General features: G+C 34.5%; 1 long non-coding RNA gene across 2 annotated transcripts; it reads left to right on the plus strand.

The window, feature by feature from the left end:
- The first annotated feature begins 890 nt into the window (after positions 1 to 890).
- LOC110670098 (uncharacterized) lies at positions 891 to 6,859 on the plus strand. Of its 2 annotated transcripts, XR_002497823.2 has the most exons (4): positions 891 to 1,893; positions 1,981 to 2,166; positions 2,285 to 2,374; positions 6,263 to 6,859. It is a non-coding gene; the product is annotated as an uncharacterized LOC110670098 (long non-coding RNA). The 2 variants fall into 2 exon arrangements; XR_002497819.2 differs by lacking the exon at positions 6,263 to 6,859 and having other exon boundaries at positions 2,285 to 2,548.
- Positions 6,860 to 25,204: the final 18,345 nt, after the last annotated feature.

Consider the following 25,204-nt stretch of genomic DNA (forward strand, 5'->3'; position numbering starts at 1 on the left):
ATCTTTTTTAAAAAAATTTAGTTATGGTAAAATTTTTTCCGATGCGATTGAGCAATCTAATTCACTTTTTTTTTATTATAATTTTTTTAAGAAAATTTCAGTTTTTCGATTAACTTAGTTAAAATAAGCTATAAAATGAGGAATCACTACGAAACCTGTTAATGATCCTCAAGTATTCCATTGATGAAGATGTTGAAGAACTTTCCTTTGCTCTTCTAAATGCTCAACAGTTCACAACACCAAGTGCTGGCTCTTGATTTACTTTTGATGACATTCCACCATCAAATATAATTAATAAAAAAAATATTTATATTGAAAACACATCAAATTCTACTTTATAATAATATAAAATGCTAAAAGTTTTGAAATTATATAATATTATATTTATATCTTATAAATAAAATTATTATTTATCAATAATTATTAAAATTATTTAATTTTTTTTATATAAAATTATCATTTAGTTAACAAAAATAATAAGAAGGCTAAATTGAGAGAAAAGAAGTGAATTTCATTGATTAGAAAATGGCCATGTATACATGAGGGATAGGAGATTTGGCATCATCTACACTATTCTAAAAGCTTGCAGTCTACACTAATCTAGAAACTATTGAATGATACCAAATAAGCTATTGCACAAGCGTTCACTGGCAGTTACAATAGATTGCTAGCAAAGCAGCTTAAATAGAGACTATTTCTTAGCTAGACTTGCGTGGCTCTTTCTCCGAAAGACTTTTTCTTCTTACTATCAAACTCGCACCATTTAACTAAAGCTTCATGCACACCGTTTTGATGTTGTTTCTTTTCTAGCTACTATTGTTTTAGCTTATGTGCTGCACACTGTTTGACTAGGTATTCTTCCACCAACCCCAACACCAAAAAAAACCCCCCCCCCCCCCCCCCCCATCGAATGAAAACTAGCACCAAGAGGTTTAGTGAACAGATATACAAGTTGAAGACGAGAGGGGACATGAATGGTTTGAATAAAGCCCTTCTGTGATTGATCACACACCATGTGAGAATCAATGTCTAGGTGCTTTATGCGCTCCTGAAAAATGAGATTTGCAGTGATGTGTTGTGTTGCTTTGTTGTCATAGTGGATAAATATGGGCAATGAAGGAGAAAGGTGAAATTCGCGTAAAAGGTAGCTAATCCATTGTAGTTCACAAACAGGAGAAGCCATGTTGTGGTATTCGGCTTTAGCGGATGATCGGCTTATAGTCGTGTATTTCTTTGCTTTCCACGAAATTAGAGAAGGGCCAAGAAAAATGCAATGTCTAATCAAGGATTTTTGTGACATTGGCATGCAACCCAATTTGCATCATGAAATGCTGTCAATTTAAGGTTATTTTAAGTAGGGAAGAAAACCCCTTTGTCAGGGCAACTCTTTAAATAACGAAGAATATGGAGAGCTGCCTGTCAGTGTGGTAAGTGGGGATTTTGCATAAAATGGCTTAATTTTGAGTGGAATAAGTGATGGCTGGGTGTGTTAAACTGAGGTAAAGTAATCACCCAACAAGCCGGTGTATCAATCTAGGTCAGGAAAGAGATTGCCCTTGTCATTTGACAGCTAAAGTCTTTGGGAAAAGGAAATAGCGTAGGGTTTGCTTCAAAAAACCCCACATCATGTAAGATATCCAAAACTTATTTTCGTTGATTCAAGTGCATCCCCTCCTGAGAACGAGCAATCTTAATGCCCAAGAAGTGTTTGACATAACCAAGGTCCTCGATAGTGAATTGTTTGTCCAAGTACCATTTGACCAGGGTAATATTAGCTTTAATGGCACCTACAATCAAGATATCATCAACATACACAATGAGTGCCAGAAAATGATTATCAATGCCTTTGGTGAAGAGACTGGTCATGTGGTGATTGAGAAAAACCATAAAGCTGTAAGTGTTTGGTTAATTCTTTGTTCCATTATCGTCTTGCCTGTTTTAATCCATACAGGCTTTTAACAAGTTTACATACATCACCAGGTTGAGCTTTGTCATAGCTTTAGGGTGGAGGCATGCAAATGTCCTCATCAATGTGTTCGTGAAGATAGGCATTGTTTATATCCAGCTGGTGGACAGGCCACTGAAAAGCTGCAGCAATTACAAAGAAAAGATGCACAGTCACCAATTTGGCTACTGGGGAAAAAATGTAATGGTTATCCACTCTAGGTAACTAATTAAAGCCCTTGGTGACAAAACCTTGCTTTATATTTGTCAATGGACTTGTCAGTTTTATATTTAATTTGATAAATCCATTATTTAGATGCTATAGCCTCTTTGCTTGTAGGGAGCCTAGTGAGATACCAAGTGCTATTCAATTCAAAGGCATTCAATTCCGCATGGCTTGCACCCAATTGTTGTCCTCTTTAGCTTGCAGGTAATTCTTTGTTTCCATAATCGTAGATACGTTTGCTATAAATTGTATGTAATAGGGATGAAATTTACGGGGTGAAAGAAATGTAGGAATGACAGGTAAGAATTTATTGTTTTTGCAATTGTTAAATAAATTGGAAAGATGTGGCTAGTAGAATATGTATGAGGATGAGTAATAGATGCTGATGGATGCACCAAGAGCTTTCAAATGTATTTTCATTGGATATGCATCTTGCTACAAGGCTTTACAAATTTTATAATCTTTCTACTAACCAAATATGTGTTTCTAGAGTTGTAGTTTTTTTTATGAAACTCATTTTCCTTGCCAAAAGACAAATGTCATTGCTATTAATTACTCAGTACTTCCATTACCTACAGTACCTTCTAGTGATTCTCCTATTTCTGTTTTGTCTCAACCACACACTCCATTTGACCCAAGCATTTCACCCATTCTAGCACAGTTACCTCATTCACAGCCTAGTTCTCCTATTCTAACACAGTCAGATATTTTACAGATAACACCTCCCATTTCTCAATTTTCTCTTCCACAGCATTCTCCACAACTTACTAGTATACAACCCAATTTAAGGAAGAGTGCACACCTTACATCCAAACCTAAATGGCTACAAGACTTTCTTTATGTGGTAAAATGTTGGTTGCAAAGCAAAGACACCCAAAGACCCCTAAGGAACTATAATCTGATTTAATGCCAAACAAAATTTCATGTGGAGATTTCCAACTTAAAACTATAGTAGGTAGGGTTGTACATGGGTCCGTTTGGTTGGGTTCAACGTATTTACGCAAGCCAAACCAACCAAGTCAATTTGGAAAGTGTCAGAATTGAAACTAACAAAACAAATTACAAAACCAATACTTTCGGTTTTTACAATAAAATGGGTTGGGTTTGGGTTGGATTTGATTTGATAATTTGAGTTATGTTATTTTTTATTTTTTTTAAATTCTTTGGATTTATGTAACACATTTTAAGGTTTTTGTAACTCAACTCTTATTCATACATACATTAAATTGAATAATTAAAATTATTGCCATTTATTAATTAAAAAAATACAATTTAATGCATTCAATTTCAAATTTGACTTCTTGATAATAAATCTTTACAAATTTCTTTATACACCATATAAAATATGTACTTACAGTAGAGGTGTTCATGGTTCCCCTTCTTCATTGCCTTTAATAAGCATCGGTTCGATTTGTATCATTTGATAATTTTCAAAACTGAAACCAAACCGATTTATATAATTTCTAACCAATAACCAACATAACTCAAATGAAAACCATAAAAATTGGGTCAGATTAGTACAATTTTAGTTTCATCAATTTGGATGATTTCATGTACACCCCTAATAGTAGGTAATTTTTTAATGATATTTGTAGCTGTGAGAATTGATTAGCCCAAAATTTCTTAGGAAGATTTGACTGAAATATAATAGACCTAGCCACTTGAAGAAGGTGTTTGTGTTTTCTCTCTACTACCCTATTTTGTTGAGGAGAGTGGGGACATGTCTTGTGATGTAAAATACCTTTATCTTTAAAAAAAGAGATGCATGAACTATTTAAAAATTTTGTACCATTGTCAAATCTAATAACTTTGACATCATTTTGGAATTGAGTTTTGACTATAGAAACAAAGTCAATTAAGGTACTATCAACTCTTGTTTTGTCATGCAAAAGAAATGTCCATGTGGCCCTAAAAATGTCATCTATAATAGTTAAAAAACATCAAGCACTAGTGAGAGTTTATAAAGGGTATGGGCCCCATAAGTCAAATGTAATAAATGAAAAATAGCTAGAGTAGTACTTCAGGAAAAGCAATTCTTTGTTGCTTTGCCAAATGACAAGTGTCACATACATGATTTTTAGTAGCCATTACATGTAATTTAGAAATGTGAAAAAGTTTGATAGAGGAAGGGTGTCCTAACCTAGAGTTCCATATGGAACTATTTGCATTTGATGAGGTCTACGAAACTTTATTAGATGGCACATATATAGTAGTATGCAGGCTAGGAATTTATTATTACTAATGGTTGCAATATCTAACTTGTGTAAGCCTCTATGCAAACTTCCAATAGCCACTACTACCTTACTCACTTGGTCTTTCAAAACACATTTATAATGAAAAAATTAGATAGTAATAAGTGGAGTTTTAGTTAGTACACTTACAGATAACTGGTTGTATTTAAAGCTAGGAAGACACAGGACATTGGTTAAAATGAAATCGGGTTTGAGGTATATAGTTCCAATGTGTTACAGATTTGGTAGTACCATTAGGAAAAGTAATCATATTACTTTGATGAAGTTTGGTAAAAATATGGAAAAATTTTAATTTGTTACACGTGTCAGGTAGCTTCCGTGTATACTATCCATTTTAACTCACTTTTACCTTTAGAACTGTTAGAGCAGTAAGTAAGAGTGTTACCTAAAAAGTCAGTTACATAACCTACCTCATGCATGCTAGAATTACAGTATGGTTCTGTCCTTTTTTGTACCTCAAGAGTTCTTTTTGAACCATGTTAGGTTGCTGAATCATGCTTGATAAGCCCAAACTCCACTCCTTCGATCTAGGTGCACTTTTTATTTGATACTCCAAAGGTGTCTTAGGTGTTTGACTGACAATGGCCACAATTGCCTTTCCTTTATTCTTCTTCTACTTAAGTTCATTCAACCAGATAGGGTAACCATGCAACTTAAAGCATTTTTCCTTAACATGTCCACTAGTGTTACAATAATTGCAGATTATATTCTCCTTTTTTCTAGAGAATTTCTTCTTGCCTTGATACTTATTAGGCCTTGTATCATTATAGATTTTTTATGTAGTAGCTGTAATGACTCAACTAGGCGGCTGTTACCAGCGCTAGGGAATGGGTCAGTTTAAGGCTGTCAGAACCCATAGCAAGCCTATAACTTGGTAAAAACATTTAGTTATTCCTTATAAACCAATACCTAAAGCAACTTATAAGCAACTATACTTTAGCATTTTCATTATAGCATAAAACATTTCATTTAAAATAGCTTAGGATTTTGAGCCTTTTCATAACATTCATAAATGCTAAAGCATAGTTCATTCATACATGATCATAAAAGAGTGCTTACGGATTAAGGTAAACATACATATTATTCTTGTTCTTACATATTACATATTGACAATCCACTAAAACCAAACATAGTATCTAACCATTACAATTACATGTCCACTGATAAAGAAAAACTCAAGTCATACATTAAACTTTGCTAGAATTCTATAATTGACTAGCTTTGCTGTAGACACCTACTATTTGTGCTGCTCTGTACCTGGGGTTAAAGGAAGGGGGTAAGCTTTGGGAAGCTTAATGAGTAAACCAATAGTTATCATATTTCATTTTATTCAATACATACATATGCAATGCAATCAAATGCATGATTTTTTCACAACACAAACAATTCACATAAGATACAATTGTCACCAGTAATTTCCCATAACCAATTTACCCGACTATAAAGATGTTCCTTAATACTTCGTCTTAATACATAACCAACTCTAAATATGAATCCACAAAATTCCAAATCACATATTAGTTTTAGGTAAGTCCTTAGGGTGCACGACATAGTTGTGTAAGGTGTAGAAGAACACATATTAACATGTCACTTGTAGGTGTGTAAGGCATAGAAGATCATGCATCACCATAGTTTTCAAGTGTCAAACTACGTATGAATTTGATTCATTTTCAAGGAAAATGAGGGGGATATATAGGCAGCTTAGGACCACGGTCCTAAATACGAATCGATAAAATTCCAAATAACAAATTAGTTTTTGGTAAGCCTTTAGACTTTGTTTAGGGCACACAAGATAGGTGTGTAAGGCATAAAATAACACGTATTAGCATGTCACCTGTAGGTGTGTAAGGCATAGAAGATCATGCATCACCATAGTTTTTAAGTGTCGATGATGAAGACATCATGGAGGACTTAATTGATGCACCTATGTTCAAGGGGGCTATCATAAGATCACGGGCCAAGGCATTGCAAGCACTAGTGAAGGAACATCATTCGGCCAAGGACTCGCCAAGCCCTAAAGGATGCGCCACTTGCTTAATGACATTGCACATACGAGAAGAAGAAGGAACAAGCATGGCCAAATGCTTGGGAGACCCATTGGAGCATCGCTTAGGTGGCATGCCATGTGGCAAATGATCTGGCAACTAAGGAGGATGTGGAAGCTTTTGTGGAAAGTGACGTGGCATGTGGGACCTCTTCTTCTACAAGTTTACCAACCATTAGAAGATACAGCTTTGCCCAATATGCAAGAGCTATTGGTGTTGGTTATTGTCCACTTCTTTTACACTTTTGGTAAAAGCTAATTAACCAAATCAGACTACAAGACAAAGAACATTTTTTGGAGATTGTGATTTGATTTGGGAGGCTTCTTTTGCAATTTTGGTAAAAGCTAATTAACCAAATCAGATTACAAGACAAAGAACATTTTTAGAAGATTGTGATCTGATTTGGGAGGGCCTCTTTTTATGGTATTGTAATTTTAATTTTATGGAAAAATTTTAATTTGTTACACGTGTCATGTAGCTTCCGTGTATACTATCCATTTTAACTCACTTTTACCTTTAGAACTGTTAGAGCAGTAAGTAAGAGTGTTACCTAAAAAGTCAGTTACATAACCTACCTCATGCATGCTAGAATTACAGTATGGTTCTGTCCTTTTTTGTACCTCAAGAGTTCTTTTTGAACCATGTTAGGTTGTTGAATCATGCTTGATAAGCCAAAACTCCACTCCTTCGATCTAGGTGCACTTTTTATTTGATACTCCAAAGGTGTCTTAGGTGTTTGACTGACAATGGCCACAATTGCCTTTCCTTTATTCTTCTTCTACTTAAGTTCATTCAACCAGATAGGGTAACCATGCAACTTAAAGCATTTTTCCTTAACATGTCCACTAGTGTTACAATAATTGCAGATTATATTCTCCTTTTTTCTAGAGAATTTCTTCTTGCCTTGATACTTATTAGGCCTTGTATCATTATAGATTTTTTATGTAGTAGCTGTAATGACTCAACTAGGCGGCTGTTACCAGCGCTAGGGAATGGGTCAGTTTAAGGCTGTCAGAACCCATAGCAAGCCTATAACTTGGTAAAAACATTTAGTTATTCCTTATAAACCAATACCTAAAGCAACTTATAAGCAACTATACTTTAACATTTTCATTATAGCATAAAACATTTCATTTAAAATAGCTTAGGATTTTGAGCCTTTTCATAACATTCATAAATGCTAAAGCATAGTTCATTAATACATGATCATAAAAGAGTGCTTACGGATTAAGGTAAACATACATATTATTCTTGTTCTTACATATTACATATTGACAATACACTAAAACCAAACATAGTATCTAACCATTACAATTACATGTCCACTGATAAAGAAAAACTCAAGTCATACATTAAACTTTGCTAGAATTCTATAATTGACTAGCTTTGCTGTAGACACCTACTATTTATGCTGCTCTGTACCTGGGGTTAAAGGAAGGGGGTAAGCTTTGGGAAGCTTAATGAGTAAACCAATAGTTATCATATTTCATTTTATTCAATACATACATATGCAATGCAATCAAACGCATGATTTTTTCACAACACAAACAATTCACATAAGATACAATTGTCACCAGTAATTTCCCATAACCAATTTACCCGACTATAAAGATGTTCCTTAATACTTCGTCTTAATACATAACCAACTCTAAATATGAATCCACAAAATTCCAAATCACATATTAGTTTTTGGTAAGTCCTTAGGGTGCACGACATAGTTGTGTAAGGTGTAGAAGAACACATATTAACATGTCACTTGTAGGTGTGTAAGGCATAGAAGATCATGCATCACCATAGTTTTCAAGTGTCAAACTACGTATGAATTTGATTCATTTTCAAGGAAAATGAGGGGGATATATAGGCAGCTTAGGACCACGGTCCTAAATACGAATCGATAAAATTCCAAATAACAAATTAGTTTTTGGTAAGCCTTTAGACTTTGTTTAGGGCACACAAGATAGGTGTGTAAGGCATAAAATAACACGTATTAGCATGTCACATGTAGGTGTGTAAGGCATAGAAGATCATGCATCACCATAGTTTTTAAGTGTCAATGATGAAGACATCATGGAGGACTTAATTGATGCACCTATGTTCAAGGGGGCTATCATAAGATCACGGGCCAAGGCATTGCAAGCACTAGTGAAGGAACATCATTCGGCCAAGGACTCGCCAAGCCCTAAAGGATGCGCCACTTACTTAATGACATTGCACATACGAGAAGAAGAAGGAACAAGCATGGCCAAATGCTTGGGAGACCCATTGGAGCATCGCTTAGGTGGCATGCCATGTGGCAAATGATCTGGCAACTAAGGAGGATGTGGAAGCTTTTGTGGAAGGTGACGTGGCATGTGGGACCTCTTCTTCTACAAGTTTACCAACCATTAGAAGATACAGCTTTGCCCAATATGCAAGAGCTATTGGTGTTGGTTATTGTCCACTTCTTTTACACTTTTGGTAAAAGCTAATTAACCAAATCAGACTACAAGACAAAGAACATTTTTTGGAGATTGTGATTTGATTTGGGAGGCTTCTTTTGCAATTTTGGTAAAAGCTAATTAACCAAATCAGATTACAAGACAAAGAACATTTTTAGAAGATTGTGATCTGATTTGGGAGGGCTTGTTTTTATGGTATTGTAATTTAAACATTTATAGAAAGACTAAGGGAATTATCCAAGCCAAGCATGGTTCATTGGGTAGTAGCCATGCTTGGCAGAAACTCACCTCTAAAAGGGGAGTCTCTCTCATTTTGCTAGAGATTTTTGAGATTGTATTTTCTTTCTCCATTATAGAGAAGCTTCAAGCTCTCAAACTGAAACTCTTATGAGTTTGTGTTCTTTGCTAAGTTCCATCTAGAACTTAGATTTATTACAAGTTGTCACTTGTAATATCTTAGGCTTATACTTGAGAAACTCTAGCACAGGTTGCTATTGTATTTCAAGTGCCATTGACATCTTGTATTTTCTGTTTTTTTCATGGTTAATGAAAGTCCTCTTTATTCTAAAGTGTTGTCTATCTTGTTAGAAGTTGAGTTGTTTGTGTATGTGCTAGTGTGTTTGTGCTTGGGTGAAGGACGATCCATCTTGAATGGCTGAATGAATGGTGCTTTCCTTTATAACATTCAGCCAAGGCCTGCATCGAGTGGTATTAGAGCTTTTGGCTCCTTCAACCAAGTAAGTGTCATTCTTTCATGTTCTTCATCTTCTTTTCATTGTGTTCTTGTGTCCTTTGAAGTTTTTGTTGTGTTAGTTCCTGCCACTTTCTTATTATTGCTCTCTTTCTTGCTTCTTCTATAAAACTTCTTTAAAAAAAAAAAAAAACTCAAAGATCCAAGAACTCCAGCCAAGGTCTGTTTTGACCAAGGTCCTTCCTTGTGGTTCTTAGTGTTTTTAAGGGTCAAAGTATGCTTGTCACACCTTCCTTGTTGTTTGATAGTGTGTTCATTCTGCTTACCACCTTTTTTTTTCAAAACTATTTTGCCTCTTTGAGTTTTTAAACTTGAATATTACTAAAAGATTAAAGTTTGTGTCTGGGACAAATATTGGACATTTGGATATTTGAATGTGTGTCTAAAAATTTTGCCTTGGTGAACAAATAGAGGACCTAAGGACTAAAGTTCCAAATTTGACCTAATAGGCAGCCTGAAAGAGAATTTTGGGAACCTAAGCAAACCAACCCAGAAATTGATGAAAATTTCCAGATCATCTAGACCATAATTAAGGGGAAAGCATATAAAATTTCAGACTAAAATTCTATTGTTTGGGTAGGGTACCAAAATCTAACTATAAACAGAACATTAAATAGTTCACAAAGCAAACCCACCTAAAAAGTTCTGAAATTTTACAGGCTCTCTATACAGTGTATTGGAAGTCTCCATAACAAATTTCAAGTTAAAATTCACCCATTTCTGGTAGAACAAATTTCAAGTACTAGACTGCTAGTCACTCTGTGCCATATAGCAAACCAACTTAGAGTGAGTTGAAATTTGATGTGACATCTAAATATGATGTGGGGAAGTTGTTGGTAAAATTTGGTACTAAAATTCTAACACTAGAATTTTCTGACAGAAGTGAACTCTGAGTGTGTGTTAAGTTAATTTTGTGTTTTGCTTCTTGAACTCCAATTTGGTGTCAAGCTTTTCTTTATTCTCGTGTCACATTTAAGTTTTCTTCATCTCTTTTTGTTCCAAAAACATGCTTGAGTATTGCCTGAGAAAAATTTGGGTTCAAAAGTGGAATTTGGTTCAAAGACACTTGAGTGTTAAAAGGCAGGTGGGTGTGAGATCAAAAGAGGGTAAAAGCCTAATTCTGAATGCCTAAACACTTGAGAGGGTGAGCCATTTAACGCTAACCAGATTTGAATTGCAGGAACAAAATGTCTCAAATAAGGGAATTAGAAGAGACTAGTAGGGCTAGGGATGGTGGAGGTGATAAGTTAGACATGTATACTGAAGTTGAGGGAAATAGGAGTGAAACCATGTATAGAAGGGCTGTAGCAAGTAGATTTGAAAGAATGACCAATGTGATGAACAATGTACAAGATACCTTGGAGAGACTTACAACCGAGTTGGTGAGGGATAGAGAGGAAAGAAGTAGGGACAGAAGAGGTAGTGAAGAGAGAAACCAGAATGGGGAGACATGAGGGAGGCATTGAGAGATTAAACTTGGGTGAAAATGGGAGAGGTAGGAGAGCAAATGAGAGAGTGGAGCAACCTGAACCAGAGTGGGAGTATGATCCGGATGAGGAGGATTGGGATGATTATGAGGCCTATGACCATGCCTATCACCAAAGGGGTAGAGGGTATAGATTACCTAGGGGGAGAGGCATGAGAGGGAGAAGAGGAGGAGGAAGAATGCAAATAGGAGATGAATGGGAAGGTAGGCTGAATGGCTACCAAAGAGGTAGGGAGGACCATGAGAGGATAGACAACAATATCGGGAGTATCAAAATGAAGATTCCTACCTTCTATGGGAAGAATGATCCCGATGTCTATCTAGAGTGGGAGAGAGAGGTTGAATTGATCTTTGAGTGCCACAATTACTCAAAGGATAAGAAAGTCAAGTTGGCAGCCATGCAATTCAAGGACTATGCCATAGTATGGTGGGATCAAGTCCAAGCTAAAAGGAGGAATGGGTTGAGACCAATCTGGACATGGGAGGAAATCAAAGAATTGCTAAGAGACAGATTTGTGCCTCCTCACTATATTAAAGAGTTGCACCAAAGGCTTTAAAGATTGACTCAAGGCTCTAAGAGTGTGGAGGATTATCACAAGGCCATGGAAATAGCCATGATTAGGGCTAGCATTGAGGAGAGTCCAAAAGCTACAATGGCAAGATTTCATAGTGGATTAGATGCTGAAATTACTAACATTGTGGAATTGCATCACTATGACACCATAAATGAGTTAGTGCAAATGGCTATAAAGGTGGATAAGCAAATAAAGAAGAAGCATTTGGCTAAGTATGGAGGTGTTCCATATTCGGTCACCAAGCCTTCTTTGAAGCTGAACCTAGACACTAAGCAAAAGGGGGGGAGAAATCTACTCCTAGCTACTCTAAGGAGTGGAAGGGCAAAGATAAGAGTGAAGGGAAGGAGAAAGTTGCCACTTCAGTAGCTTTTAATGCCACTCAAAGGAGTAAGGACATCAAGTGCTTCAAGTGTTTAGGGAATGGGCATATTGCTTCTTAATGTCCAAATAAAAGAGTGATGATCATGACTAATGATGGGGAGTTGGAAAGTGAAGAAGAGGGGGAAGAGTTGCAAGCAGGTGATAGAGGATATGGGGCCGAAGGGCATGATGCAAATGTCTTGGTGACTATACGTATTTTGGCTACACAAGCCAAGGGTGAGGGAGATGAGGACTTGATGCAAAGGAGAACATCTTTCACACTAGATGTAAGGTGAAGGATAAAAATTGTAGTCTGATCATAGATAGAAGGAGCTATTGCAATGTGGCTAGTGAGCTTATGGTGGAGAAATTGGGGCTGCCCACACTTAAGCACCCCAAGCCATATGGGTTGCAATGGCTAAACAATTGTGCAAAGGTGAAAGTCACTAAGCAAGTGGTGGTACCATTCTCCATAGGGAAGTACAAAGATGAGGTATATTGTGATATTATCCCTATGCAAGCCACTCACTTGTTGCTTGGGAGGCCATGGCTGTTTGATGTGGATGCTACATATGAAGGCCGAAGCAACACCATCTCATTTATCAAGGATGACAGAAAGGTCAAGCTACTCCCATTGACCCCATCTCAAGTCCATCAAGACCAAATCAACATCTAAAAGTCCATTAGTGGAGCAAAGGAGAGTGCGAGTGAAAATAAAGGAGGGGCCGAACCTAGTGGAGAGAAAAGGAGAGGAGAGAATGAAGGGAAAAATGAGAGGAAAGAGTCTAAGAAGGAGGGACCATGTTCAGGGTAAAAGGAGAGCGATGAGAGAAAAGTGAGTTTGTATGCAAAGGGGAGGGAAGTGAAAGAGAGTTTGTATTTGGGGAAATCCATGTTTTTGCTTATGTATTCTGAGTCATGCTTGACTCTTACTGACCTTGACCCTTCTCTTTCTAGTGCTGCTGTGTCTCTTTTACAAGAATATGAAGATGTATTCCCTGATGAGATACCTCCTGGACTTCTACTAATTAGGGGGATTGAGCATCAGATTGACTTCATTCCTGGAGGTACTATTCCCAACCAACCTGCTTATAGGAGTAATTCAGAAGAGACTAAGGAATTGCAGAGCCAAGTGGAGGAGCTCCTAGCCAAGGGTCACATGAGGGAGAGTATGAGCCCATGTGTAGTACCAGTGCTTCTAGTGCCAAAGAAGGATGGGACATACCGAATGTGTGTGCACTGCCGTGTAATCAACAAAATAACGGTAAAATATCGTCATCCTATTCCAAGGTTAGATGATATGCTTGATGAGCTGCATGGTAGTATTGTGTTTTCTAAGATTGACTTGAAAAGTGGTTACCACCAAATTAGGATGAAATTGGGTGATGAGTGGAAAATTGCTTTCAAGAAAAAGCATGGTTTATATGAGTGGCTGGTTATGCCATTTGGGCTTACCAATGCCCCAAACACGTTTATGAGATTGATGAACCATGTTTTGAGGGCTTATATAGGAAAATTCATTGTTGTATATTTTGATGACATACTTGTATATAGTAGGAGCATGGATGAGCATTTGCAACATCTTAGGGCTATTTTTTGAGACAAGAAAAGTTGTTTGCAAATGTTAAGAAGTGTTCTTTTTGCATTGATAAAGTAGTGTTTCTAGGCTTTGTTGTGAGTGCCAATGGTGTAGAAGTTCATGAAGAGAAAATAAAGGCAATCAAAGAGTGGCCAAAACCTAGGAATGCTGGTAAGGTGAGGAGTTTTCATGGGCTAGCAATTTTTTATCATAGGTTTGTGCCTCATTTCAGTTCCATTGCTGCCCCACTTTATGAATTAGTGAAAAAGAACGTGTCTTTTGTATGGAGAGAAGATCAACAATGTGCTTTCAATGAATTGAAACATAAGTTGTGCGCTGCTCTATTACTTGTTCTACCTAATTTTTCCAAAGCTTTTGAAATTAAATGTGATGCTTTTGGGAAAGGTATTGGTGCCATTTTGATGCAGGAAAGGAAACCAGTCGCATACTTCAGTGAGAAGCTCAATGGAGCCACCTTGAATTATTCCACCTATGACAAGGAGCTTTATGCTTTGGTTCGCGCTTTGGAGACTTGGCAACACTATCTTTGGCCAAAGGAGTTCATTATACATTCGGATCATCAAGCTTTGAAGCACATCAAGGCGCAAGGCAAGTTAAACAAGAGGCATGCAAGGTGGATAGAATTCATTGAGTCTTTTCCCTATGTCGTCCAATACAAGCAAGGAAAGGAAAACATAGTGGCTGCTACACTTTCAAGGAGGTATAACCTTCTTAACACTCTTGATTCTAAAATACTTGGTTTTGAGCTGTTAAAGGGATTGTATGAACATGATGATGATTTCAGCCAAGTATATCTTACATGTGAGCATGGTGCATTCTATAAATTCTTTAGGCATGATGGATATTTATTTAGAGAAAATAAGTTATGTGTGCCTAAGAGTTCAATTAGGGACTTGCTTGTTATTGAATCACAAAGAGGTGGGTTGATGGGTCATTTTGGTATTGCAAAGACATTAAACATCCTTAGGGAGCACTTCTTTTGGCCACACATGAGGCTAGATGTTGAAAGAGTGTGTGCAAGGTATGAGACATGTAAGAAGGCTAAATCAAGGGTGATGCCAAATGGCTTATACACACCCCTACCTGTTCCTAAGGCACCCTGGGTTGATATTTCCATGGACTTTGTGTTGGATTTGCCTAGGTCACAAAAGGGGCATGACTCTATTTTTGTTGTAGCAGATAAGTTCTCTAAGATGGCACACTTTATGCCTTGTAGGAAATGTGATGATGCCACTTATGTACCTAACCTATTCTTTAGGGAAGTGGTGTGCTTACATGGCATTCCTAGAACCATTGTGAGTGATAGGGATGTAAAATTTTTAAGGCTCTTTTGGAAGGTGCTTTGGGGAAAGTTGGGAACTAAGCTTTTGTTCTTCACTACTTGTCATCCTCAAACGGATGGACAAACTGAAGTAGTGAATAGGACTTTGTCTACACTATTGAGGGTTATGATTAAGCAAAATTTGAAATCATGGTAGGATTGCATACCATTCATGGAGTTTGCATACAATAGGGTAGTGCATTCATCTAGTGGTTTCTCACCTTTTGAATTAGTGTATGGCTTTAACCCACGAACCCCTTTGGATTTGTTACCTTTGCCTTTGAATGAGCTCATTAGTGTAGATGGTGCAAAGAAGGCAGAAATGGTCAAGAAGATGAATGAGCAAGCTAGGAGTCGAATTGAGGCTCAAAATGCCAAGTATTCATCCAAAGCCAACAAGGGTCGAAAGCCTCTTACCTTTGAGAAGGGTGATCTTATGAGGTTCACTTGAGAAAAGAGAGATTTCTAAATCATAGGAAATCCAAATTGCAACCAAGGAGTGATGGACCATTTAGGGTGGAGGAAAAAATTAATGATAATGCTTACAAGATTGACCTCCATGGTAAGTATGGTGCCATTAGTGATACTTTTAATGTTTCTGATCTGTCTCCTTACATTGGTGCAGATTTAAATTCGAGGTCGAATTCTTTTTAAGAAGGAAGGGATGATGAAGACATCATGGAGGACTTAATTGATGCACTTATGTTTAAGGGGGCTATCACAAGATCACGGGCCAAGGCATTGCAAGCACTAGTGAAGGAACATCATTCGGCCAAGGACTCGCCAAGCCCTAAAGGATGCGCCACTTGCCTAATGACATTGCCCATACGAGAAGAAGAAGGAACAAGCATGGCCAAATGCTTGGGAGACCCATTGGAGCATGGCTTAGGTGGCATGCCACATGGCGAATGATCTAGTAACCAAGGAGGATGTGGCAGCTTGTGTGGAAAGTGACGTGACATGTGGGACCTCTTCTTCTATAAGTCTACCAACCATTAAAAGATATAGCTTTGCCCAATATGCAAGAGCTATTGGTGTTGGTTATTGTCCACTTCTTTTACACTTTTGGTAAAAGCTAATTAACCAAATCAGACTACAAGACAGAACATTTTTTAGAGATTGTGATTTGATTTGGGAGGCTTCTTTTGCAATTTTGGTAAAAGCTAATTAACCAAATCAAACTACAAGACAAAGATCATTTTTAGGATATTGTGATCTGATTTGGGAGGGCTTCTTTTTATGGTATTGTAATTTAAACATTTATAGAAAGACTAAGGGAATTATCCAAGCTTAGCATGGTTCATTGGGTAGTAGCCATGCTTGGCAGAAACTCACCTCTAAAAGGGGAGTCTTTCTCATTTTGCTGGAGATTTTTGAGATTGTATTTTCTTCCTCCATTATAGAGAAGCTTCAAGCTCTCAAACTAAAACTCTTGTGAGGTTATGTTCTTTGCTAAATTCCATCTAGAACTTAGATTTATTACAAGTTGTCACTTGTAATATCTTAGGCTTATACTTGAGAAACTCTAGCATAGGTTGCTATTGTGTTTCAAGTGCCATTGACATCTTGTATTTTCTGTTTTTTTCAAGGTTAATGAAAGTCCTCTTTGTTCTAAAGTGTTGTCTATCTTGTTAGAAGTTGAGTTGTTTGTGTATGTGTTAGTTTGTTTTTGCTTGGGTGAATGACGGTCCATCTTCCATGGCTGAATGAGTGGTGCTCTCCTTTACAACATTCAACCAAGGCCTGCATCAGTTGAACTATGTGTGGGACTAATTCCTCTTTGAGGATAACAAGGGGGATACGTAGGCAATTTAGGACTGCAGTCCTAAATACGAATTCATAAAATTCCAAATCATAGATCAGTTTTTGGTAAGTCCTTAGACTTTGTTTAAAGTACACGGCATAGTTGTATAAGGCATAGAAAAACATGCATCAACATGTCGCCTGTAGGTGTGCAAGGCTTAGAAGATCATGCATCACCACAGTTTTTAAGTGTTGAACTACATGTGGGTCTGATTCCTCTTCAAAGATAACGAGGGGGATACGTAGGCAATTTAGGACTGCGATCCTAAATATGAATCCACAAAATTTTAAATGAAACAATTATCACTGTTGTGAGACCGTAGCTAGTCTTATAACTCAAAATCTTGAACTTAAGTCAGGTAGAAGGTATATCAACAGAGCAAGATATACTCAATCTTCATAGTTGATATCGGGCTTGCTTTCAAAATTTTTAATAAAAAAATTTATTGTCATTTTGATGAAATTTGAGTATGCTTTTCTATTAATTTCAAATCTCGCCAAAGTGGGGGCCAAACTATAGACCCCTATTTCTGTGCCTTGTGGACATGTGCATTGAGGCCATAAGAAACCCGATGTTGAAAAATTGTATGACTATGAGATATATTTAGAGGCATTAAAAATAGATAATCTTATGTATGACAAGTTTCTTGGAGAAAATAATTTTAAAAAATAAAAAATGTTTAATTAAATTTAAATGAAATTTATTTTTTTGTTTAAATTTTATTTTAGGAATTTGTTTTATTAAAAAACCTAATTGGATCTAATTGAGCTCTTTAAGGCTAATAACGTTTAGTAGGGTATTTTGACTAAATAAATAAAAGCCCACAATTATTTTTTATTTTTAAAGGAAAATAAAAATTAAATAGGAAGTTTTCTCTTTATGACTCCTTAAATATTCTTATTTAGTAATTACATAAATTTCCTACATAATTTTTGACCTAAACCCTAAATTTCTTACAAAAAAAAAAAAAAAAAGTGAGAGAGAGGGAGGAGAGAAGAGAACAACATAACATAAGAAAAAACTCTCACCTATCTTTCCAATTCGGTAAGCTTTCCTCATCTCTTTCTTTTTTTATTCTTCTTCTTGCTTTCTTCCTTTTTTTCTTCAAGATACCTTTAATATTTCTTTAAAGTATGTGTTTTAAATTATGAATATGCAAGAAATATGCCATACTAAATTATGAATATTTAAGAAATATGCTATACATCTATTATTTCATGTTTATGTGCATATAAATGGTCTCATATATTCATAACATTTATATATATGTAATAAATTTGAGGGTAATAACAACTTTGCACATGTTTTTGTTTCTATCACTTTATTTTTAATTAATTTTTGTATACTTTTGTTTCTATAAAAATTTTATAAATTTATGCTTGTAATCTTCATGAAATTCTGTTAATTTTAGCTTCAAGAATTATGAAAAAAGTTGTTAAATTAAGTAAGTTATGACTGTCCAAAGTTAAGGTGTTTGCAAATCGTGATTTACAGTGTAGCCAATTTTCAAGGTTCATATCTCCCCAAATTTTTCATCTTTTTCTGCAATTCTTGGGTCTAAATTAAACTCAAGATCTTTCCTAACTTTTCCCTGGTTTCATGAAAATATATTTTGTAGTTTTAGAGATATTGTAGTTTTCAAAAAAGTATTGCAAATCTATCAGTGTTAAGATTTCTATTTTTTTTTATAAATTATTTGGCAATGATTTTGACCTGGTAATTAATTTTATAATTTAACATGATGTTTAATCTTGCTCTTGTAATTTTTTTGTAATTTTTATACGTGTTTAGATATTTTTAGAAATTCAAATATAAAGACAAAGTGAATCTGCCAGATCTAAAAATTTCCCTTGGTTATATATATATATATATATATATATATATATATATATATATATATATATATATATATATATTTTGTATTCAAGTTTTAAATTGCATCTTGATCTAATTTTAATGATGTATATGATGTGATATGGTGTTATTGTATTAGAATTAGGTTAGATAGACCCACAACCAGTATATATTTTTGACCTATCAAAAGCCTATATTGTAAGTGATTAAATTTTTAATTATAATGTTTATTGTATTTCAAAAAAAAATAACTTGGTAAGCAGCCCTAAGGTAAGTATCAAAAAGGATAATATTTGTGTAGAGCTTAACAGAAGTAAGACAATGATTAACTTGTAATACTAGAAGAGAAGACTATTCTTTAAGGATAGCTTGCCCCAATGGCAACTGCAATGATTAAAAGGTAAGTACCCCCTTAAGCTTTCTTAAAATAATAATTTTATATGTAACATATAGTAATAATAGGATTTACCGGGTAAATAATAAAATCAAATTTATTTATATCTTTAACTTATTTGTGTATTGATATTTAATTAAATAAATATGAGCCAAATTAAAATTAAATTTTGTTTGCATAAAAAACCAACTTTGGCATGTAAATTAAATCGAATTAAATACTTGGTAAATTGTAAAATAAATTAGCATATTAGAAATAATTTTTTTAGGTTGTAATTGTTTAGGACCTTTATGTATTTATTACAATAAATTATATATGTTCATAATTTATTTAGTTTAATTATCCTTAGAGTAACTTGATAAGTAAATAAATTAATTAGTTATATAGAAACTTATGGTTGTTTGTAAATTAAATTGTCAATAATAAATTAATGTTAGTCATTCGATAAATTTTACTTAATATAATTTAGCAACTCCATAAATAGGGAGTGCTTGTGCATGAAAATTATTTGTAAACAATAACCCTTGTTTGAATTACTTACATGTGTAGGTTTAGAAATTATAATTTTAGGTAAGAAGTTTGATAAAAGAATAATAAAAAACACTTTTAGAAATATTAATAGAGGATTGACGCTCGAATTAATGAAGTTAGATCAAGCATAAAGGGCACCTAATACTTTCCCATTACACACCCACTATTCCGAACCTAGACGTGGGGCTATGGGTATGATGGTTGTGGAATGTAGTTAGTTTGATTCTTTGAGTCTAGTAATCTTTAGAAACACCACACAACTATAAATATAGTTAGTTTCATTCTATTTGAGTTTTGCTATTATTAAAATCAATGCTCATTTTGAGCTTAAAGGGCCAACAACTCCAAGTGAGATAGTTCTTGCCATTCAAAGGTGGACTAACTATGATCATACCAGGATGATATGAATTTCTGCAGACTCAGCACATTTGCCATGGATCTACTATTAACTTCTTGGCTTTTACTTCTAAGATTCATATTAGAATCATTATGAACTATAGTCTTGGGCATTGAAATAGATCAAATACACTGGAATTATAAATCTAGAGCAAGGAAAAAAAAAGAAAGAGAACTGATCTTAAGCTTGGTAACTGCTCAGATTTAGCAAACCAAAAAATCATTATTAAGAACATAGGCAAAATGCTCTGATACCACGAACAAAAATGATAAGAAGGATAAATTTAGAGAGAAGATATGACTTTTATTGATTAGCAAAATGGTTATATATACACAAGGGATAGGAGATTTGGCATCATCTACACTGTTCTAGAAACTTGCTATCTACACTAATCTAAAAACTACTGAAAGCTACCAAACATGCTTTTGCACAAATGTTCACTAGCAAAGTAGCTTAAATAGAGACAATATTTCTTAGCTAGACTTATGTGGCCCTTTCTCCAGAAGACCTCTTTCTTCTTTGTTCCAAAACCACATCATTTAACTAAAACTTCATGCGCACCATTTTGATGTTGTTTCTTTTCTAGCTGCTATTGTTTTAGCTTATGTGCTGCGCATCGTTTGCTAAGTATTCGTCATAATTCAATTGAAAGAAAATTTTAATAATTCACTATATTGTATATTAATTATACACATATAATTTAGTTTAAGACCAATTAATATTAATAACATAATATTTTTTTGAATAAAATATAATATAATAATAAATATTTAATTGTAGAGCCTAGTGAAGATAATAGTAATACTGATTAAAATGGTAAATTAACTAACACACCTAAAAAAGTATAATACTATTTGCATGGTAATAGGTGTAGTACATAAAAATAATATATATGCATATTATTTTAATATATTTTTCAATTTTAAGAAATAAATTAAATATATTGTAAATTGATCAGAAGTTAAAAGCAAAGCAAATTTAATTATTTGTTAGTTGCCACTTATAAACCAAATTTACACATATAATAGACCGACTCTAAACAGATTTTATGAAAAAGAATAATAATGTCAATTAAAATCTTACTATTTTAAAGTAGTGTTTATAACAAAAAAAAAAGTTTAAGAAGTATTGTTGTTATTATATTTTCTTTATAATGAGATGAAAGTATTATATTTTATTAATATAATATTAGTATATAAAATAAAATTCATTTTATCATAAGCAAAAGTCATCTTAAAATTGTTTTAATAATAATAATAATAATAATAATAATAATAATAATAATAATAATAATAATTAAGACATACTTAATAATTAAATAGTCAAATAATTCCAAAAAACAAAATAAAATGACAATAATAGAAAAATATAATAGTAAAAATATCAAAAGCTCTAATTGTCATGTTGCTCGAATGCATCAAGGATGATTCAATTGGGAGCCTGGCTAAGGTGGCACTTGGCAATACATTAAGTGCAGACCCATTATAAATTAAGACCTTAGCCACCATGCATCCTTTGCATTTCATCATCACATGTAAAGCGTTAGTGTGCTTTGGACCAGCTGGGAAGATCTCATCATTAGAAAGGTGACAAAATTGGATGTTTGAATTTGCCCAACAATCTTTTCAAACTGGCTTGGTGTGATATCAGGATTCATAAAGGCCTGGTTCAAAACTTTTTGTAGTGCCTGACGGTGTACATCTGAACTCAGAATTAGCGATAAAAGCTCACCCTCATCCCTTTTCTCACTGGTTTCTCCCCTTTCTACTTCCCTAGCACCTTCTTCAGAATTTTTCACTAGCTCTCCTACCTTCTCTTTTCCTTTCTTCTTTTCAACCTCCTCTGGGCCATAGCATCTTCTACTTCTAGTAATATACTCTGCTTCCCCATTAGGTAGAGGTGGGTTGGTGGTTTGTTAAAAATAGGCTGAGATGGTCGGAGAGTTAGGTCAGGTTTAAGCTCAAGTACTTGTTGGTTTGGGAAAGTTGTGCTGCTTACAAGACATGATGGTTCTATGAAGGTAATTTTAAAGTCAGAAGGGGAAGGGAAGTATGGCCTTGGTGTGGTAATTGGTTGAGTATAAGTGTGATTCTAAATAGTGATTACTGGAAGGTCAAGTATAAATAAGAAAAATAAAGCATAAAAAGTTGAATGAGCCGGGGTTCACAGTGATGAGTGACCTTACAGGAAATTGACTACGAGGGCCATTGTAATCCTAATTTTGAATGAGAAATTGTGACACCGCGGTCCTAAGAAGTATTGCGAAGCTAGTGGAAAAGAGAAAATCACAGAAAAGAAGTGATAAGTAGGTTAAATAATTAGGTCAGGATTTTGGAAGAAACACTAAATTAATTACAAATCGGATCAGACTAGAGAGGGGCAAATTGGTCAATTCACCCCTAGAGGTAATGCACGACCTAACTGTCTAATAAAATCAGAGAAATAAAAATTTTGAAATATAGATTTAAATTAAAGAACCATAGAAAAATAAAGAAAAAAGAAAAAAGAAAAGAAATGGACTTATTGTATCATCTAAATGACCTCACCTATGACATCATAATTAAATTATAATTAATCGAAAATTTGACTAAGTAAAAAAGGAAGGTAAATACAAAAAAATTGAAAGAATTAAACTCATCTTCTTCTGCACATCAAGACGACCACTCCCTCTCCTCACCCGAGACTCCATGGAAGCATCAAATTTAAGCTTCATTAACCCCAAAATTTCCATAAATTCCCCACTCGTCTTTGATTAAACCTTGCTTTAGCAATTGGAAAAGAAGATTGAAGAAAGAATTGTAAAAGAAAGTGGAGAGAATTGAAGAGTTGAAATCCAGAGAAAGAGGTTAGTGGTTATTTCTTAATTCTCCCTTTTAATTCATGTTCAAGTAGTTAAATTATACTAGAAATTGATAAACAATTGAAACAAATCAAGTATCTGGACTATATGGGAATTTCGGCCAACATTAGGTAGATTAGGTTTTGACTTATTTTGATGCAATTGAAAGGCTAAGTGAGTATAATTAAGTGTGCAGAAGTTGATGGTGCACTTTGATTTAATCAATTGAACAATTTCCAAATTTAGGGTTCTTGAGTTCATGAAAGTGGGGGAAAAGTTGGGGGGGGGGGGGGGGAATGGTCAATTGATGCAATTAACCCTAATTGAGGTTAGAAATGGTGAATTGGGACCAATTGAGATATGTTGGAGTGATTAGAATTGCAATGCAATTCGGATTGGAGAAGGGTCACAATTAGGCAGTTTGACCTAGGTCCTTTTTAGGGACCAAAACTATAATTTTGCCACTCCAATTGGTGTAAGACCAATTGGATATGAAAGTAGACACATAATGACATAATTTTTATTTAGAGATCATGCCCAGAAAATGACATTAAGATAGTGAATAATTAGGTCAAATCCGGATAATATGCACTGCTAATGTACAAAAATGACTAAATGAACAGTGTGGCCATAACTTGGTCTAGGCAGGTCCAAATGATCTGATTCTTGTGGCATTGGAAAGATATGATATAGTAATAAAACTTTCATGAAGAACACCAACCCAAATTCTGCCAATAACCAAGTCAAATTGCCTCCCAAATTTAGTTGCCAAAAACTTCCAGAACCAAGAATGTGCTCAGAATTCTAGGTTTGAACTTATCGGCCAGCCTTAGAAAAATAGGCATATCTTGGGTTAAAAAACTCCAAATAGAGTGATTCAAAAAGGGAATTAAAGCTAAGACAATAAGGAACAACTTTGATGAAGAACATGTAGCCAAATTTCTACAATAACTAGACCAATGGAACAGTGCAAAATAGGGGACCAAAACTGAAAAATTGAAATTTCTCTTAAGAGACCTAGAAATTTAAATGGCAACCAAGGCCAACAAATTAGGCACTCAAAATGTGGTATGTGGGTGTAATTGAAATTCACATACCTATTAAGCATGAAAAAGTCAATAATTTGATTTAAATAGTGCCATAAATAGTAACTGTAAAATGTAAAGTCTAGAAAAATATCATTTTAAGCCTATGTAGGGATACAATTAAATAAATATACACTAAATTGTTAGACTTATTATGAGTTGTGATACTGAAACACTGTAAATTATGTATTTCAGTTGAAAAAGACTGGGAAAAAGATAAAGCAAATTGAGTCAAGGCCTAGAGGTGACTCAAATCAGGTTTGTGCACAACATATAAATTTTCCTTGAATTTTCCTTTGCAATTTTTATTGAATGAATTGTGAAAATTAAATTGTGACTTTATTTGTATTGAAAATTTTGATTGAAAAGAAAAATGTGCTATTGACCCAAATTATTGAGAAAGTAAAATTGTATGTGTATGGTTGGCATTTTAATATTTAAAAAATTGTTAAAATAGTTTGAAATCACAGTGTCATGACCAAATGTTTGAATTCCTTACTAGCTTGCCTAGTAGGAGGAAATAGTTTTGTATTCCCTCCCTGGCTGAAGTGTTGAGGTGTATGCCAGTAGAGGAAGAAATTGAATGGGTACCCATAGATTTGAGCTAGCTAGCCTTGGTATTCGTCATAAGCCTTTGGTTGTTGAGATGAAAAATATTGATGGCATGATATGACTGTGTGATTTTATAAAAATTGTTTTGTGACTTCTGAAGCGAAAATTTCTTTGACTAAAATTTTAAATTTGTGCTTTGTATCTGTTTACCAATTTCAATATTGTATTTGGACTAATTGTGATTTAATATGATATAAATTGATATTTTTGTTATGATGTGCACCACTGAGCATTTGTACTTAGCGATGGCTTTTCGTGACTGTCGCAGGTAGAGAGACTGATAAAACAGCCGAGTAAGCTACTAAGGAACAACAGTACTATATTTTGGATTTTTGTTGGGTATTAAATGATACCCCTTTTGTACATATTTATTTTGATGTATATGACTGTATGTATGTTTTGTAATTGATCTTGAGTAGTTGTACAGTAACTTTGTAATAATATTATTTTTGAATTTTCTATCTGTAAATTAAACTTGTGTATGTACAATTAAGTATTTTAATGCAACAAGTATGAGTTCATGTAATTGTTTTGAAAATATTGTGAATTGTGGATTTTGAATTGAATTGTGTTTGATTGTGTTGGTTTGAAATTATTTAGAGGTTGAGAGTTGTGAAATGATTGAAAATTATTTGGAAGTGCTTTTTACAGGTTTAAAAATTTTTAGTTTTTCTCAATTATAGACAGCGC

Source organism: Hevea brasiliensis, chromosome 8 (assembly GCF_030052815.1).
Source record: "Hevea brasiliensis isolate MT/VB/25A 57/8 chromosome 8, ASM3005281v1, whole genome shotgun sequence".
NCBI lineage: Eukaryota > Viridiplantae > Streptophyta > Magnoliopsida > Malpighiales > Euphorbiaceae > Hevea > Hevea brasiliensis.